Genomic DNA, 17,931 nt, shown 5'->3' with positions numbered 1-17,931 from the left:
GTCTGCGGCGTGCGGCCCCCGCCCCGCCCCTCGGCCCGCAGGACCCCGGGCTCGCCCCGCCCCCGTGGCCCCACCGCTCGGTCCCGGGGGGCGGGGCCCCGCGCCGCGGCGTCTCCTAGGCGGGGGGCGCGAGGCAGGGGGCGGGGCGTCCGTGCAGCGGGCCAATCAGCGCCGCGATCACATCCATGCAAATACGAGCACAATGGAGCGAGCCCATCACTCGCCCCTGCAAGCAAGCTTGAAATTGGCTTCTGCCTGAGCGGCAGCCGGACCGGCCAATAAGGCTGTGTTTTGGGCCGGCGCAGCCCAATGGCGTGGCAGGGAAGGCGGGCCCGAGTCGGGTTAGGGTGTCCTTGCAGGGTGTCTGAGCTAAACTTCACCAAATAATAGCTGTTTGTATTTTGGCTGCTGCAGGAGCCATTTTAGGTAAGTTCTTCTCTTAACTTTTTATTTTCCTCCCCGGCCTCGGCGGGCCGGCCTCGTCCGCGGCTCCCCGGCCCCGCCCCGCCGGCCGGGCTGGGCGCCCCTATGAATGGAGCCGGGATGGGGGGCTGCGGCGGCGCCCGGCCCGGCCGGGCCGGGGTCCGAGCGGGGCGGGCGGCGGGCGGCCTGGCGCAGGGCAAGCGGCGGCCTGCGGCCTGGGCACCGGGGCCGGCCTCCGCCGCGCCTCGCCCCTCTCAGGCCGCGCTCGGGCCGGGCGGCCGTCCTTGGGCGCGCGCCGCCGCGGGCCGCGCCGAGGGGCGGGGGTCCCCCCAGCCCCGGGCCCGCCGGAGGCCCCCCGCGCCCCCTCGGCCCGGCAGAGGGGGACCCCCGGGCCGACTGCGCCGCGCCGCGCCGGGAGGGGTGACCGCTGTCCTCGCCGCCGCCCCCGCGGAGAAGTTGTTCCATTGGCTTCCTGCGTCTGTTTGCAGGGGTGGAGGAGGGTGGGCTGGTGCCAGGCTGCTGCTCGGGGGGGGGGGGCGGGGGCCCGGGCGCGCACCCCCCTCCGCCCCCCTCTTACGCACTAGCGCGCACTCGCCCCGAAAATTGGAGCCCTGGAGGTGCCCAGCAAGCCCCCAGCCAAGTTTTGTGCGTTATTCGATTGCATATTTGAGCTTTAGGAAAACAAAACAGGAATCCGGCCGCCGGAGGGTTTTTATTTCCTGCGCTGTGGAGAAGTAACGGAGTCTTCAATTTGCCTCTTCAGTTTCCAGGGGCATGTCTGGCAGGTGTGCAGAGGGCTGGCAGCTACTTGGTTTTGAAGAAGACGCTATTAGGAAATCCCCTCATCAGGGAGATAATTGAAATTTGAGTTTGCTGGTAGCTCGTTTTATTTGATCCGATTAAAAATACATAAGCAGGCACTTATATTTGTGTACATAAAGTATTCCGCGTTTCTGTTATGACTGATGTGACTGTGGTTTCGGCAGCGCGGGTCTAATAAGGCAGTGCAGTTCAATTTTGAACTTGTAGGCCCGTGTTCTCTAAATTAGGGTTTATGGAACATTCGTAATATGGCCAAGGTTTCTAGTGAATATTTGGCATCTCCAGGCATCTGTGGGGCTGTGTGCGCTTTATTCACCACCTCCTCAAAACTGTTCATTTCTGGTGTAGCAGATCCATGAACAGAGGAAACGTACATCTAAATTTTTTTCTTTTCTTTTTTTTTTTTTTTTTTTAACAATTTCCAGTCTTCACTATTGCCGAGATTCTATTCCTAAATGGCCTACAGGAATATACTGCCGATAGGCCCCATATTTTGACATACTTTATGGTGATTTGCTTCTGGTCCCTAGAAAAGTCCAATGAGGGACCAGTCTGCTTTGCTCCAAGGTTAATTGTGAGCTGTCTCTCTTACTGGGGAGACTGCGCCGTGGGCACAGGATAGTTTGATGGTAAACCAAATTGTAAGATCAGGTTGGCAACAAGAGGGAGACAGTTTTTGTGAACTTTGTGGCTCTTTGGCAATAGAAAGATTTGAGATCCATGCATAATAAAATGATTAGGCATGAATAGTCAAGTAACATGGTTTATGCCAACCACAGCAGGTGGTTTCATAGAAGCAGTGCATGACTGTTACTAAAGGCCTGGGAAGACAGGGAGTGGTAAAATTATTAATTTTGGAGTTCTTTCTGTTTCAGGGGAGATTTCCTAGACGAATTATTTAAATGTTTTTCTTTGATTAATGAACTATTAAAAGCAAACCTTAAGATTTTTTCTTTTTTGCTAATTTGGAATCTCCCTTATAGTAACCAGATTGGGGTACTGTCCTTGTTATAGTCTAGCCGTGGGCAAAGTAAATCCAGATCTATTGTGAAATAAGAGTTGTATCTCATGTGGTTATCACAGTCTCCCTGGAGTCATATCTTTTATACTGCAGTTACTTCTTTGCTTTTTACAAGTCTGTTGTTAAAGCACTGCAGACTCTTTCATTGTGATAACTTTTATCACAGTTTTTTAGTAATTATAAATTGAAATTTATAAAATACTGCTATTGAACACTTTTTACACTTTTGAGTTTTTAGTAGTATACTTGGAGGTTCTCAGAACTCATCAGTATATTCAGGCAAACTACACAAAAAGTTGAAAGACTAGTTGGAAGTAAAGTGGGAGAGCCACAACTAATGCTGCTGCATTTCTGGAAGATCTTTTGGCAGTTAGTTTTTAGGTATTTGTTGATTTACTTTCTTGTAACTGTTTCAAATGCCAAAGAAAATCGTAAGCAGAATCTCTCTGTTTGGGAACCAGATCTTATTTGTGATTTTCCCCATTATATTACAGAAAATCTATCAACAACAGGCCCTTGGGCAACTGTGTCTTGGGAATCTTTTTGATTTATAGACGTTTCAAAGAACTTTTCTTGGAAATATGGCTTTGCCCCAAGCAGTTTGTGGTTATGTCTTCATGTGTTATACCATAGGAAAAAGGGTTCCACAACCCCAGGCTTGATTTGATTCTCACTGTAGGTTTTTAACTTCCATGGAAAGACTTTGTGTTGGTAATGACCAAATGGAATCACACATGGACCGCACATGTTTTAAATCTTTTTGAACAGGTTTTAGGATTTAAGGATTCAGTTTCTGCAAAAATTTCTTTGGTATAGGACAATGATGGTATCTAGGACAATGACAATATTTAAATCCATTGGGGAGATTGTGTTCTCCCTTTTCCTTCAGACTGTGTTCTCCCTCTCCCTTCACCTCAGTCATGTAAGCTTTGACAGTTTTATTTTTAATAAATACTTAGTGGTTCTCTTTATAACTTCCATCCCTCATACAAAGCTTTAGTTTAATTTAGGTGAAAATCTGCGGTGACTTCCGTGGGACTGCCTGCATTGTCCTATACTAGGTCATTTTATTGAAAACTCTTTGAAATACATAAAATAATAGCTAGGGCTTAGATATCTGCTCTCTACAGAACATTTGTTTGCAGTAGAATGTGACATACTTGTGAGGCAAGCAGAAAGAACTAGCATCGAATGAATACCTGTTGTGGGTCCATCACTCAGCTAAGCACTGGGGCTATGGAGATGGGGAAATAAAAACAACCCTGTTTGGACTGCAGCTCAGGGAAATTAAGTAACTTATCCAAGACCACAAAGCTAGTAAATGTTACAGCCAGAATTTGAACCCAGATCATTTGTATTCAAAACATATATTCTTGTGGAAGGGTCAGTCAAAACCAAACCAATAACAAACTTGCAACCAGAGGAGGAGAAATTTTCACCTGAATTAAACTAAAGCTTTGTATGAGGGATGGAAGTAAAAAGAAAACTAGTAAGTATTTATTTAAAATAAAGCTCTCAAAGCTTGTGTTACTGAGGGAAAAAGGAAAAAAGAAGGGAAAACACAGTCTCCTCAATTGATTCAGACACTGTCATTGTCTTAGATACCACTGTTGTCATATACTGAAGAAATTTTTGCCCAATGGAACATGGTGGAGGATTGTTGGGGCACTGGTGGTGGGCAGGGTATGAAAGTACACATTTGTAGATCGAGGTTTGAACCTATAACCCTCAGAGCAGCTACAAAGATAGAAACCTACTTTACTCAATACACATAATTTTGGGGGAAAAACATTTTCACCACCAAGCCTTTATAAAGATTTCTTAAAAAGCTAGGGTGTGCTGTCATGTTTTAGTGGTATGGTGCTAGATTAACACACTTTGCCTAAGTTCTGCACATGCATTCATTTTTACTAATCCATTTCAGGAATTTGTCACTGAAGAGGCAAATGGGAATACAGTGAGGGCACCCTCCCCCCCACCCTTGTCTCCATAGCACAGGAGAGGCCTTCTTGGGCTCCTAGGAGTTCAGGGGTAGCCTGGTATGGTAATGACCATGAAAGTGCAGAGGGAGTGTACACTTTCTCCTTGCCAAAACGTTCTTTTCTTTAGTTCTTTTTGTGGAGGCGTTGATACCCTCATGAGAAATTCTGTTACTTCCATAAAAGTCCAGGAGGTAGTAAAATGAAGTTATTTAAAAACATCCATCCCTGTACCCATTTCTGAACTAAATTATTTGCGTAAAATCTTGGGGAAAGTGTTGATTGATTTTTGCTTGTAGTACCTGTAGGCTGGTTTTTTATAGTTTATGATTCTTCACATCTTCTACATTTATTCTTTATATTGTTTGCCATCAGTGAGACCTTTAAAATCTTTTATAATGTACATGACATAAATAGCTTCTATTTTGAGGGATTATTTTAAGTTGATGACTCTTTTATAATCAAAATGAAGGACTTAATTATTTTAGCGAGGAAAAAAATAGATATTTTAATACACTACCATGGTGCTTTTTATCTGTTAGCTATTTCAGAAGAACTTAACATGCTGAAACAATTCCTGAAAATTTCTGGAAAGCTAGGGAGTAATCACTTCAGGACATTAGTCCAAATACAAATACACAGTGATGGATATATATTTGAACTTTCTAAATAAGTGAAGAGAGATTTCTGTTTTTCTACCCCTTAAAGATTTTCTAGGGAGTGTTAATTGATCTAATTTTATAGATCAAATATATTTTATCAGTAAATTTTAAAATATTGGATTTTCTTCAACACTATGTATCCAAGGTATCTTACTTTTGGAATCTCTGTTTTTTAATTCTAAGATTGCCTTTATATAAAAGGTCTAACTACTGTGTATCACTGACTTTTAGTTCTACCTATTTAGGTTGATGCCTTTTGCCCTGGTTCCTGGGCTCCTGGGGAGTCTTTGGATAGTCTGTGAACTCTCCAAATAGTATACAAAATGTTGATTGTTGGTGTATTTTATATGGGAAACACATTCTTTGCTCTTTGTGACTCTCAAAGGGATCTTTACCTCCCCCACCCCATCTCTTCCCAGCACCATGCAGAAATATTAAGGATTATTGATTTAGGCCATTCCAAAACAGTTATTTTGTATGAGTAAAATCTTTTGTCTGGAGGTAGACGACTTTGGGTTTTTTTCCCTCCCCTTTTTGCAGGTCCTGAAGTCTCAGTATGGGTCAGTTGGTGTGGGCTTGGGGAAGTACTTTGGGAACTCCCTTTGGGCAGCATCCTGGATGATCATCCCCAGAATTCTTCCCTACCTTTTTGTTACACTCAGGAAACTGTTCTGTTTCCTTGTCCATGTAGCCAGATACAAGTAAAGGTTGGGGTGGCAGGCATGGGGCAATTGCAAGACTGTTTTAGAGTGTCTTGGACCTCTAGGCCTCAGCCATCTGCCTCTGCAGATGGTTATGGAGGTGTGGCCATGGTAAAAGCTCTGGACATTTTCTTCCTTTGAATAGTTACTTTCTTATTCGTTCTGTTATTGCTTCCTTTATTCAATATGTTAGGAGGAAAAGGGCTTTCTTTTTTACATTCTAAGAAGAACAATTAAAATGAATCCCTCCATTTTTATATTCCCCAGACTTTGTACTATATACCTTGCAACCTTTCTGTTAATGCTACTGCTTTTATTTTTTATTTCTTTTTTTTTTTTTTTTTAGAGGCATGTTTCTCCTCATTTATTTATTTATTTGTTTGTTTTGTTTATACATGCACTGGGCACAGTCAGAAGCGCGCGGGAGGGTGAGAGAATTCACCAGAGCCAGAGCAGGGAGCAGAGCAGGCAGAAGGACCGAAGTACACTGCTGAGGGGAGCAGCGGGCGGCAGGAGAGGTCTGCGCACCATGTGGGACCCTCCTCCGGTGGCCAGGGAGCAGCCGGGGATTGAACCGGCGCCGCAGAGGCCGCGGGCAGCTTCGCAACCCAGCGCTCTACTGCTGCGCCACCGGGGTGGCCCTATTTTTTATTTCTTTTTTTTTAATTTTTTTTTTTAATAGAGGCATGTTTTTATTTATTTGTTTGTTTGTTTATACACGCACTGGGTACAGTCAGAAGCGTGGGAGGGTGAGAGAATTCACCAGAGCCAGAGCAGGGAGCAGAGCAGGCAGAAGGACTGAAGTACACTGCTGAGGGGAGCAGCGGGCGGCAGGGGAGGTCTGCGCGCCATGTGGGACCCTCCTCCGGTGGTCGGGGAGCAGCCGGGGATCGAACCGGCGCTGCAGAGGCCGCGGGCAGCTTCGCAACCCAGCGTTCAACCGCTGCGCCACCGGGGAGGCCCTAATGCTACTGCTTTTAAATGGAATTAAAAAAATTAATACCTAACTGAGCACACAGCGTATTTTACAGGAAACACGTATATATTCAAGTTCTGTTAAAGTAGATGCTGTTATAGGAAAAAAAGATCACATATGTAAGTTCTTAGAGCCTTTATAATTTAAGTAAAAGTCAAGCAAATTGGTAAAACAGAATTCTAGAGCTACACGAAAATTCTAAGGGTATTCTCTGAGAAATGGCTGATAGGAAAGTTTTACTGGAGTTTTTTTTTTTTTTTTTTCAATAAAGGTCTTGATGGGCTAGACTAGAAGTTGAATAGAAGAAAAATTCACTTGTTTCATTTGATAGGGAGATTGGGGAACACACCTAAGCTTTAGGCAGTTTGATCTAGGGCATTAATAAGGGGATCCTGTTTGATTTGTTGCTTCCCTAAATATACATGAGCAAATAAGTATAAATGGACTGTTTACTTTGGGTTCAAGGAAACTCAGTATTCTAAGAAATCCTTTGAAGGATTATGTCCAGTAAACTAGGTCCAGATCATACATTTTATTTAGTGAAAGAAATTTTTATAGAATTTAATACAGAGACTTTATTATAAAGTTCATTCATTGTGTACTTTGGCTTTACTCTTGCAGAGTAGCAGGCTAAGCTCAACCATGGGTTAGCATGAAAAAGTCAAGCCATCATTCTGGTTTACCATGTGACAGAATTGGATGACATAAATGATAAAACCATTAACTTGTTTTATTTATTTATGCAAGAACTGAGGTACAGGCCAGATGTGCGGGAGGGTGAGAGGATTCACCAGAGACAGAGCGGGGAACAGAACAGGCAGACTGACGAAATACACTGCTTTGGGGAGCAGCAGGCGAAATAGGAGCGGTTAGCTTCGCCATTTGGGATTCTCACAGGCCGGCTGGGATCAAACCCACGCTGCAGAGGCTGCGGACAGCTTCACAGCGCTGCTCTCAACTGCCTGTGCCACCAGGGAGGCCCTTAACTTGTTTCTTTAGGCAAATCCTATATAATATCATTTTAAGGGCCTCGGGAGTATTCTGCTTAATGGAATTAAACTGTACATTAAAGAAATGATAGAATGTATGAAAGAGATTATTAATGGCCAGCTCTAAAAGATTACTATAAAAATATGCTCTTCTAGATAAGGGGTACTTTGCAAATCTGTGTTGGTTTGTGCCCTGTTAGTTACCTGTCTGCTATGAGGTCACCACAGAACTTGAGAGAATTGAAAGGAAATGGTTAGGTGCTTTTACAACATTTTTTTGGAAAATGATTTGTCTGTTGAGACTAGTAGTAAAAAATGTGAGCTTACAGTGTAGTCCTTGTTTAAATTTTTTTTTTGTTCTGGTAATTCATTTTTGCAGTGTTTTATAAGTATTATTCCCTGATGGATTGGGAAAAATGGAAATTAGTCCTTTATCATAGAGTACCACTCAAAATAATAGATTGGCACATCAACATTATCTTGAATATTGTTAGAAATGCAGATTTTTGAGCCCCATCATAGATATCTGAATAAACTACCATGGGTGGAGACCCAATATGGGTAATACCTTGCTGTTTGAAAGTTTATGCCAGGCCACTTTGCTTTTATGAAAGACCTGCATTAGTACCTGTTTTTGCTATCTGAATGATACTGGAAGGGCATTTTTACTTTTATGACAAAAGGTAGAAAGTAAAAATATCATTAAGCATCTTTTTTGCAGCTAGCCAAAACATTGTGTACTCCAAGCTTTGGGAGTGGCAGTGCCAGCTCCTTCCCTGGGAAGTACTTTGTATAGGCTGTGTGTTTATTATATCATTCCTGCTTTTATTACATGTTAGTGCTATTTTAGGTTTTATGTGTTATTTGGTAAGTTATTGTTTGTTCCTGGGAAATCTCCCCAAATTTGCCATATAAATTAAAGATAATTGCTTATGAAAGCTTTCATAGGAATGCTCTACTTACATATATCAGAGGAAACGTATATTCTTTTGTACTAAGCTATCATCATTTTATTGTGCACAATAAAATTTGAGAAATGTACTAGCTCAGCACTGTCCAGTAGAAGTTTGTGTTATTGGGCCTCCCTGGTGGCGCAGCGGTTGAGCTCTGGGTTGTGAGGCTGCCCGCAGCCTCTGCAGCTCCGGTTCGATCCCTGGCTGCTCCCCGGCCACCGGAGGAGGGTCCCGCATGGCGCGCAGACCTCTCCTGCCGCCCGCTGCTCCCCTCAGCAGTGTACTTCGGTCCTTCTGCCTGCTCTGCTCCCCGTCTGGCTCTGGTGAATTCTCTCACCCTCCGCGCTTCTGACTGTACCCAGTGCTTGTATAAATAAATAAATAAATAAATAAGCAAATGAATAAATCTTTAAAAAAAAAAAAGAAGTTTGTGTTATGATGGAAATGTCCTATATCAGTGCATGACCTAGTAGTTACATGTGATTTTGAGCTCTTGTATGGCTGAGGAACAGAATTTTAAATTTTATTTAATATAAATAACCACATATGGCTAGTGACACTGGTATTTGACAGCACCTCTCTAGACCTTTTAGGGTGCCCCTTTTGGGGCAAAAGTGGACTTTTTTTTTTTAAAGATTTATTTATTTATTCAAGATTGATTGATTGATTTATACAAGTACTGGGTACAGTCAGAAGCACGGGAGGGTGAGAGAATTCACCAGAGCCAGAGCGGGGAGCAGAGCAGGCAGAAGGACCAAAGTACACTGCTGAGGGGAGCAGCGGGCGGCAGGAGAGGTCTGCGCGCCATGTGGGACCCTCCTCCGGTGGCCAGGGAGCAGCCGGGGATCGAACCGGCGCTGCAGAGGCTTCGGGCAGCTTCGCAACCCAGCGCTCAACCGCTGCGCCACCGGGGAGGCCCAAAAGTGGACTTTTGTCTTTATTTGAAAAGGAAAATATAAATGGGACAAGACTGCCTTTTAGCCTAAAATTAATCTAAGCAAATCATGTAATACATTTTGGCACTTTTTGCCCATTTATATTTACCTATTTATTTTTATCTAAAATTTGATTTGATGTTAATAGTAGGATCAGAAAATAAATTTAGATCTGTGTCTCATAAGGTTTTGCAAACAACACGGTAGAGTTCCAGTAGGATCTTATGACTCTTCATGGCTGCGACTAACATGCATGATGTCTTTCAACATGATTTCTGAAGCTGTTTTTCATTCATGTAAAGATTTTAGGCAGGCAGCTTTTCAGTGCAATACTGTAGTTCTCCACTCTCAGTCTAATACACTGGTTATGAGGGTTCTCCTTACTTTAGACTAATTAATGGAGATTTTTCCTTTGTATATGTGCTGCCGAAGCGAGCACATGGAGATTTTTCCTTTGGAAAGTATTTCCAGTTTGTCAGCTTACGTAGAGGATTTTTCTTAGTTTATAAGGATAATCTTTATTTTTTTAATAATATTCATGAAGAATCCCTTAAAAGATTATTAAGTCTTATCGTCAGTCGCCTTTCCAATATATTTGGAAATTGATTTGTTAAAAGGATTTCTTTTGCTCATTTGGCTTGTAAATGCTTCCTAGCCCTCAACCTCATCTACTTATACGATACCTCAAATTTTAAACCCCTGAACAAGAATCGTGTAGAGTCTAATATATTGATCTATTCCCATTGCAGAATTGGAAATTATTTTGTGATTGACAAATCAAAGGAAACATGACTATAGAAGTAAATGAAGATCTACATGTGGAATCACAGATTTTTAAAATGCTGTCTAGTTATAATAAAATGACTGATAAAATTGTAATTTCATTAAACACATTCATCAGGTTTTAGGTTTTCAAGCAGGAGACTTAGTCATTTAGACAGTGACTGTTGATGCATGAGAAGACAGAAAGGGGTGACCATGTGCTTTATGCATTCATAGAGCGTTGGAGTTGAAAGACTCCTTAGAGATCACAGATAGGACTTCAAAAATAGCAAATTATCTGTTGCTTTTCTTATGATAGCTTAATGAATGCTTAAGTTTTCCAGTTAGTGTTCATTTAAAGATTTATTTAGTTTTATTTATTTATTTATTTATTTATTTATACAAGCACTGGGTACAGTCAGAAGAGCAGGAGCGTGAGAGAATTCACCAGAGCCAGAGCGGGGAGCAGAGCAGGCAGAAGGACCGAAGCACACTGCCGAGGGGAGCAGCGGGCGGCAGGAGAGGTCTGCGCGCCATGTGGGACCCTCCTCCCGTGGCCGGGGAGCAGCCGGGGATCGAACCGGCGCTGCAGAGGCTGCGGGCAGCTCCGCAACCCAGCGCTCAACCGCTGCGCCACCGGGGAGGCCCTAGTGTTCATTTAAAAGAAACACTTTTTTTCCTTTAATTCTGCTGTAGGGACAGCTTTTTTTTTTAAGATTTATTTATTTATTTACACAAGCACTGTGTTCGTCAGAAGCGCGGGAGGGTGAGAGAATTCACCAGAGCCAGAGGGGGAAGCAGAACAGGCAGACTGTCTAACTACATTGCTGAGGGGAGCAGCGGGTGACAGGAGGTCTGTGTGCCACGTGGGACCCTCGCCGTTGGCCGGGGATCGAACCAGCGCTGCAGAGGCTGCAGGCAGGCTCGCAACCCAGCGCTCAACCGCTGCGCACCAGGGAGGCCCTGTAGGGACAGTTTTATGTTCTCAGAAAGTGAAAGAAGTTGTGGTGATAGATTTGCCTGGTTAGAATCTTCTGTTTAAGGGAGGATGACACTCTTATCACTGTTGGAGGCTTAACATTTTGTAGCATGCTGCTGTGGCCTCTTTGACTTTCTCCAAAGGGTTTCAAGTTCTTGATCTCTATTCATATATTTGGATTACTGCTTTGGAATCTTCCCCCCCCCCCCCAAGACTTACACATCTATGCATACAAGAACTAGCATGTAGACCACAGTTGGGGTGGGGGTGAGAGGATTCACCAGAGAGAGCAGGGAGCAGAACAGGCAGATCTACTGAAATACACTGTTGAGCAGCGGGCTAGACAGGAAAGGTCTGCAGCGCCATATGGGCTGCTGCCTGCGGGCTGGGATTGAACTCCTGCTTCAGTGGCTGGCTGCAGCAGCTGGCGACAGCCTGACTATGCTGTGTCTTTAACCCCTGCCCTACTGGAGAGGCCCAACTTTGGAGTCTTAAGGAATTTGAAAGTCCAGTCTGTTGGAACCGGGATTTAACCCTTTGCACTCCGAACCATTCTGGGCATAGGCAACCAATGTCCCCTGAGAGGGGACAGCGGAGTGCAAAGGGTTAATAGTTTGGACAGATTCTAAGCTTAAAAGGGTTAGAGGTTCCTTGCTTTAAGTGTGTACCCATTATTATCACCGATTTCCTGAGTTGCAGCTGGAATGTTGTACGTGATGTTACTGAAACTGATTTCACAAGCCCAAGTGCGAATCTCCTTATATATACATAACAGTCATACTCTGTGCACTCTTCTGTGCTGTAATTGCAGCTTTTCCTTCTAACTGGTACTCCTGACATTTTCCATGTTCACTCTTAACACTAAGCTTTGTTGCTAACATTATAGCTGTGGTCATGTCAGTTTTAGCTAGTTTAAGATGAAAGTGTTACCAGGTCCTATAATTCAGCAGTTTAACTAGATTTTTCTAAGCGAAACCTCTTTCTGATTTCCCAGGGTTGCAAGAGAGTAGATTTGGTAGGGACTTCGGAGGCCATCTAGTTTAAGTCCATCATTTTTGAAGGATTGGATGGAATGGAGTCCTAGTCATGTAAATATTTTGTAGGGCCCTTAAGGCCTTCAAATTCCATTCTCATTTTACTAAATAGGACCCTTTCCATAATTTTTTTTTTTTTTTTTTTTTTTTTTTTACAGAGGCATGCTTTATTTATTTGTTTGCTGGTTTGTTTGTTTGTTTTGTTTATACATGCACTGGGTACAGTCAGAAGCACGGGAGGGTGAGAGAATTCACCAGAGCCAGAGCGGGGAGCAGAGCAGGCAGAAGGACCGAAGTACACTGCTGAGGGGAGCAGCGGGCGGCAGGAGAGGTCTGCACGCCATGTGGGACCCTCCTCCAGTGGCCGGGGAGCAGCCGGGGATCGAACCGGCCGCAGAGTCCGCGGGCAGCTTCGCAACCCAGCGCTCAACCGCTGCGCCACCGGGGAGGCCCCCCTTTCCATAATTTATGGTTAGGGAAATTCTCACATCAGAGAATTTCCTTTAAAAAGAACTTAAGGGGAAATTACAAGGAAAGATTGTTCTTAGATTAGTAGTGAATATGTGAAAGGCTGCATAACTTTTTATGTTCTCTAAAATAATAATAATAATAAAGATACTATCAATGAAATTTTACACATCTTAACTAAGTAAGAGTGAGTGCTACTATTTTGGTAACTCCTGTTTACTATGTTTTGTTTACTAGAAACAATTTGGCATGTGCTTCCCTTATATCATGGTAAAAGGCTTGTGGTACTATTTTGGTAACTCTTGTTTACTATTTTTTGCTTACTAGAAACTTTTTGGCATGTCCCTCTGTTTTATCGTGGTGAAACACTTATAAATTCACCTTTCCTTTATTGCAAATAATGTGCATGTTAGATTTTTTTTTTCATATCTGCTTATTCAGCTTTATGATTTATGGTTATTAGAATAGGTTTTTCCCGGACCCCACAATAGTCATGATAATGCAGCTCCCAGTTAGTGGCTTTCTATGGGCCAGGTGTGGTGCTAGTTTTTCATGGTGTAGTTGGCAGTTTTTAGGGCTGTTCACTGATAATCTGATTCTGTTTCTTCTGAATACGCAGTAGGATTGCACTTCTCCATCAGTTTGAACATTGCGGTGTGATTTACTTTGGATATTGAAAGTAATGGGTGACACTTCTAGGCAATTAGGGTTGTTTTTTTTTTTTCCTGAAAGAAATCTGCAATGGTTACATAGTGTAAGCAAGCAAGCCTATGTTTTAAACCAGCAAGCTTTTTTATTTATTTTTTTTTTTTAATAGAGGCATGCTTTATTTATTTATTTTATTTGTTTGTTTTGTTTATACATGCACTGGGTACAGTCAGAAGCGCGGGAGGGTGAGAGAATTCACCAGAGCCAGAGTGGGGAGCAGAGCAGGCAGAAGGACCAAAGTACACTGCTGAGGGGAGCAGCGGGCGGCAGGAGAGGTCTGCGCGCCATGTGGGACCCTCCTCTGGTGGCCAGGAAGCAGCCGGGGATCGAACCGGCGCCACAGAGGCCGCGGGCAGCTTCGCAACCCAGCGCTCAACCGCTGCGCCACCGGGGAGGCCCCCAGCAAGCTTTTTTAAAACAAAATTTTAAAAGTAGCATTTCCTAGCCCATCTTGGTGAATACACAAGGATTATTATCATTGATTCTTCTGGCTAAGTGCTGATATTATCCCATTTTGCAGTTGAGGAAATTGAAATGAAGGGCTAAAGTTTGTCTACAGTTGCAGAACTAGTAACTTAGGTAGTTTAAGTCCTACATTCTTTTTTTTTTTTTTAAAGATTTATTTATTTATTTATACAAGCACTGGGTATAGTCAGAAGCGCAGGAGGGTGAGAGAATTCACCAGAGCCAGAGCGGGGAGCAGAGCAGGCAGAAGGACCAAGGTACACTGCTGAGGGGAGCAGCGGGTGGCAGGAGAGGTCTGCGCGCCATGTGGGACCCTCCTCCGGTGGCCGGGGAGCAGTCGGGGATCGAACAGGCGCTGCAGAGGCTGCGGGCAGCTTCGCAACCCAGCGCTCAACCGCTGCGCCACCGGGGAGGCCCCAAGTCCTACATTCTTACGCACTAGTTTGCTGCAGTCTTTTACGAGGCACTACCCTAATACCCACTCTTATGTATAGAGTATGAGCTCTGCCCTTGATAACTTCATGCCAAAGCTTGTGTTTACCTTTTGTTTCATCCTTTTATTTTTAATAAAAGATTTATTTATACAAGAACTGGGGTACAGGCCACATATGCGGGAGGGTGAGAGGATTCACCAGAGACAGAGTAGGTAGCAGAACAGGTAGACTGAATGAAATACACTGGTGAGGGGAGCAGCAGGGAAGACAGGAGAGGTCTGCTGCACCATGTGGGTAGCTCCCCAGCCGGCTGGGATTGAACCCGCACTGTAGAAGCTGCAGACTGCTTTGCAGCGCTGTGCTCAACCACCTATGCCACCAGGGAGGCCCGGTTTCATCCCTTCTTATAGATGCTCCTGAACTTCTAGGTCTAAGGGTGAATGTCTCTTACTAGCACTTATTCTTCCCAATGCTGTATTGCAAAAATCTCTATTCCTTTTCTGTCACCTGTTGTCTACGATGAGGATAGTTCCTTCCCTTAAGTAAATATCTTCAAATGTGTAATTTTTTTTAAAGATTTATTTATTTATTTATTTATACAAGCACAGTCAGAAGCATGGTACAGTCAGAAGCATGGGAGGGTGAGAGAATTCACCAGAGCGGGGAGCAGAGCAGGCAGACTGATGAAGTACATTGCTGAGAGGAGCAGTGGGCGTGGCAGGAGAGGTCTGCATACCATGTAGGACCCTCTCCGGTGGCTGGGGATTGAACCCGCGCTACAGAGGCTGCGGGCAGCTTCGCAGCCCAGCACTCAACCACTGTACCCACCTGGGAGGCCCAAATGTGTTTTTTTTATATATATATATATATATATTTTTTTTTTTTTGTGGGACCCTCATCCGCGGCTGGGGAACGAACCGGCGCAGAGGCTGCGGGCAGCCTCACAGCCCAGCACTCAACCGCTGTGCCACCAGCGGAGGCCCTAAATGTGTAATATATATATTTTTTAAAATGTGTAATATATTTGAAGAAACTTCTCAGAAGGCCACATTTAGATTCATGAATAGACTACCACCCAGCAATTGTAAAAGCAGAGTGTAGTGGCCAAGTGCATAGATTCTACAGCTTGACTATGCCCACGATTGAATCACAACTCTGCTACTTACTGACTGTAAGCTTCTCTAAGCTTCATTTTCCTCATCTGTGAAATGGAGGCAATTCATATCTCACATGGTTCTTTTGAGGATTAAATTATTTATGTAAAGCCTTGAAACAATACCTGGCAATGTAAGAATGATACGTGTTGTTATAATTTTAAAAAATTAGATATTATAAGGCCAAGATGAATAGAAACTAGTCATTACCAAGTTTTCTAATGTTAATATTAAAATTGTAAAGGTTCAATACTAACTTTAATTTTCCTTTTATTCAACAAGGATACTGAGCAATTTTACCTGGCACTGTGATTTGGGAGATAAAATGAACTAGAACTTGCCCTCCAAGAATTTACAGTATAAAGAGGAAATAAGATCTTTGTGCTATTACAAAGTAGCTTGTAAAAAGTAATAAGACGAGAAAGATAAAGGACTTGGAAGTTCAGCAAAAGGAGAGGTGGGCAATCAGAAAAGGCTTGTGTTAGACAGGATTTAGGATAGGCAAGATTTGGATATGCAGAGACTGAGTGAGGTATGGAGGAAATCTATAGGTGAAAAGAAGTGTTAGATCAGAAGCCCATAAAAAATATGTTCATTCATCCATTCAACAACAATATAAGGAACATCTACTATGTACTGTGCACTGACATAATCCATGGTGATGCAGCAATAAATGAAGTTTCTTGCTCATGGAATTTATATTCTATTGAACATTTAAATATGCAAAAGCATAATATATCAAGTGTGATAAGGACTAAGAAGAAAAATGAAGTAGAGTAACTAGACAGAGAATGTTTATATTATATAACTAAGAGAAGCATGACTAATTTCTGAAGCTATTTTTTTTTCCCCTTCTGGTATCTTTTGTAGAACCTCAAGGCAGAGTTAAATGGCTTTTTCCTGTTCAGTAGGTCATATCTGTGCTGTTTTCCATGCTCATGCTTCTCTGCCCCTCACTTTTTGCTTATTTAGATATTTTTTGATTCCTTTGAGACTTGAGAAACAAATTCCAGTGTCTTCATGGGGCCTCCTTCGCTATGTCTGCCAGAAGCAATCTCTTTCCACTGTACTTCTGGAGTCAGATTTTGCCTGTGTAACTGATTTGGCATTTCATACTGAGTTGCCTTTGTCTTTTCTCATCATGTTACTCCTTTATTCCACAAATATGTGGTGCCCATTTAGTTAATAAACAATTATTGAACTTCCATTTTGTTTCATCCATTTCTTGGGAGCTTAAAGATAAATGCACATGGTTTCTGTCCTTGAGGAATGAAATGTGTGTTAGAAGAGACAGAAATGTAAACCACTACAGACATCCGAATAAATGTTAAATTAAAGCTATATCCAAAGTTTTGTTAGAACATAAGAGGGAATGAGCTTCTTAAGGCCTTTTGAAATGGAGAACTTTTAAGTTGATTCTTGAAAGTTGATTTGGAGTTTAATAATTATGGAAACTGAGGACTGTGAGTTTGGAGAATGTTTTAAGTCTGGGAGGCATCCTGCAAGGGAATGAAAGCAAATTATAAGTTCTATGACTGGATATAGTTAGAGTGGAGAGTCTTAGCGTTGTGGTGGGTCATGGGGCTGGAGGAGTAGGTTGGAGATGTTAAAAGGCAAGACTTTGAAGGTCATGGTAAGGAGTTTAGTGTTGGCAGTGAGGAATCATCAGAGGTTTCATAGGACGAGAGTTGATTGAATTCTACACTTGGGTAGCAGACGCTGATTTAGTAAAGTGGTGCTCAGATTTTGTAGATATTGAAATCAGTTGGAGAACTTTAAAAAATACCATCCTGGACACAATAAAATCAGATTCTTTGGAAGATGGACCTGAGCATTGGGTTTTTGATAACTTCTCGTGTGACCCATTGTGCAACCAAGATTGAGAATCTATAGGTTAGAGGCCTGACAACAGGCTAATGAATTAGGAGGCAATTGCTGTGACCAGGCTAGGAGATAAGTCCCTGGATTGAGGTTTTGGAGCCAGGTACAAGGGAAGAGAGCCAACCATTATTATTTTTCCATAATTACCTGTATACTTGTCTTCTCCAACAAAACTGTGACCCCCCCCCATGTGTGCAAGGTTCAGTCTTTGTACTTAGAATTCTTCAGAGATTTTGTACATTGTAGGTTCTCAGTAAATATTTGCCTTGATTAAAGTCAGTTTTGTTTTAATTATTGAACTCATTAGCACTAATAGACCCTCTAAAATAATATGTAGAACCACAAAGTGTGAAAAGTAAAGCTTAAAAATGACTAAATTCTGTTAATCTTTGTAGTAATTCAGAAATATATCAATGTGGTACAGGGACTGATATTGTTTGTACACTTGAAATAATTTCTCTCTGCCAAATTAAGTGTGTTTATTGGGATAGTGTTTAAAAATGCTGTGAAGGGCCTCCCCGGTGGCGCAGTGGTTGAGCGCTGGGTTGCGAAGCTGCCTGCGGCCTCTGCAGCGCCGGTTCGATC

At 42.9% G+C, this 17,931-nt stretch overlaps 1 protein-coding gene across 4 annotated transcripts in view; it reads left to right on the top strand.

Annotated features, from left to right (window-relative positions):
* Nucleotides 1–335: 335 nt before the first annotated feature.
* Nucleotides 336–17,931, top strand: part of CHD6 (chromodomain helicase DNA binding protein 6) — a 189,447-nt gene continuing 171,851 nt past the window's right edge. For all 4 annotated transcript variants that reach the window (XM_054697659.1, XM_054697669.1, XM_037498908.2 and 1 more), the window contains exon 1: nt 336–426. The gene's annotated coding sequence lies outside the window, so the exon portion shown is untranslated. The remainder of the gene's footprint in view (nt 427–17,931) is intronic.

Source organism: Talpa occidentalis, unplaced genomic scaffold (genome assembly GCF_014898055.3).
Source record: "Talpa occidentalis isolate TD23 unplaced genomic scaffold, MPIMG_talOcc4v2.1 talOcc4.10, whole genome shotgun sequence".
NCBI lineage: Eukaryota > Metazoa > Chordata > Mammalia > Eulipotyphla > Talpidae > Talpa > Talpa occidentalis.
Note: the sequence above shows the minus strand (reverse complement) of the source record. Positions and strands in the feature narration are given on the sequence as shown.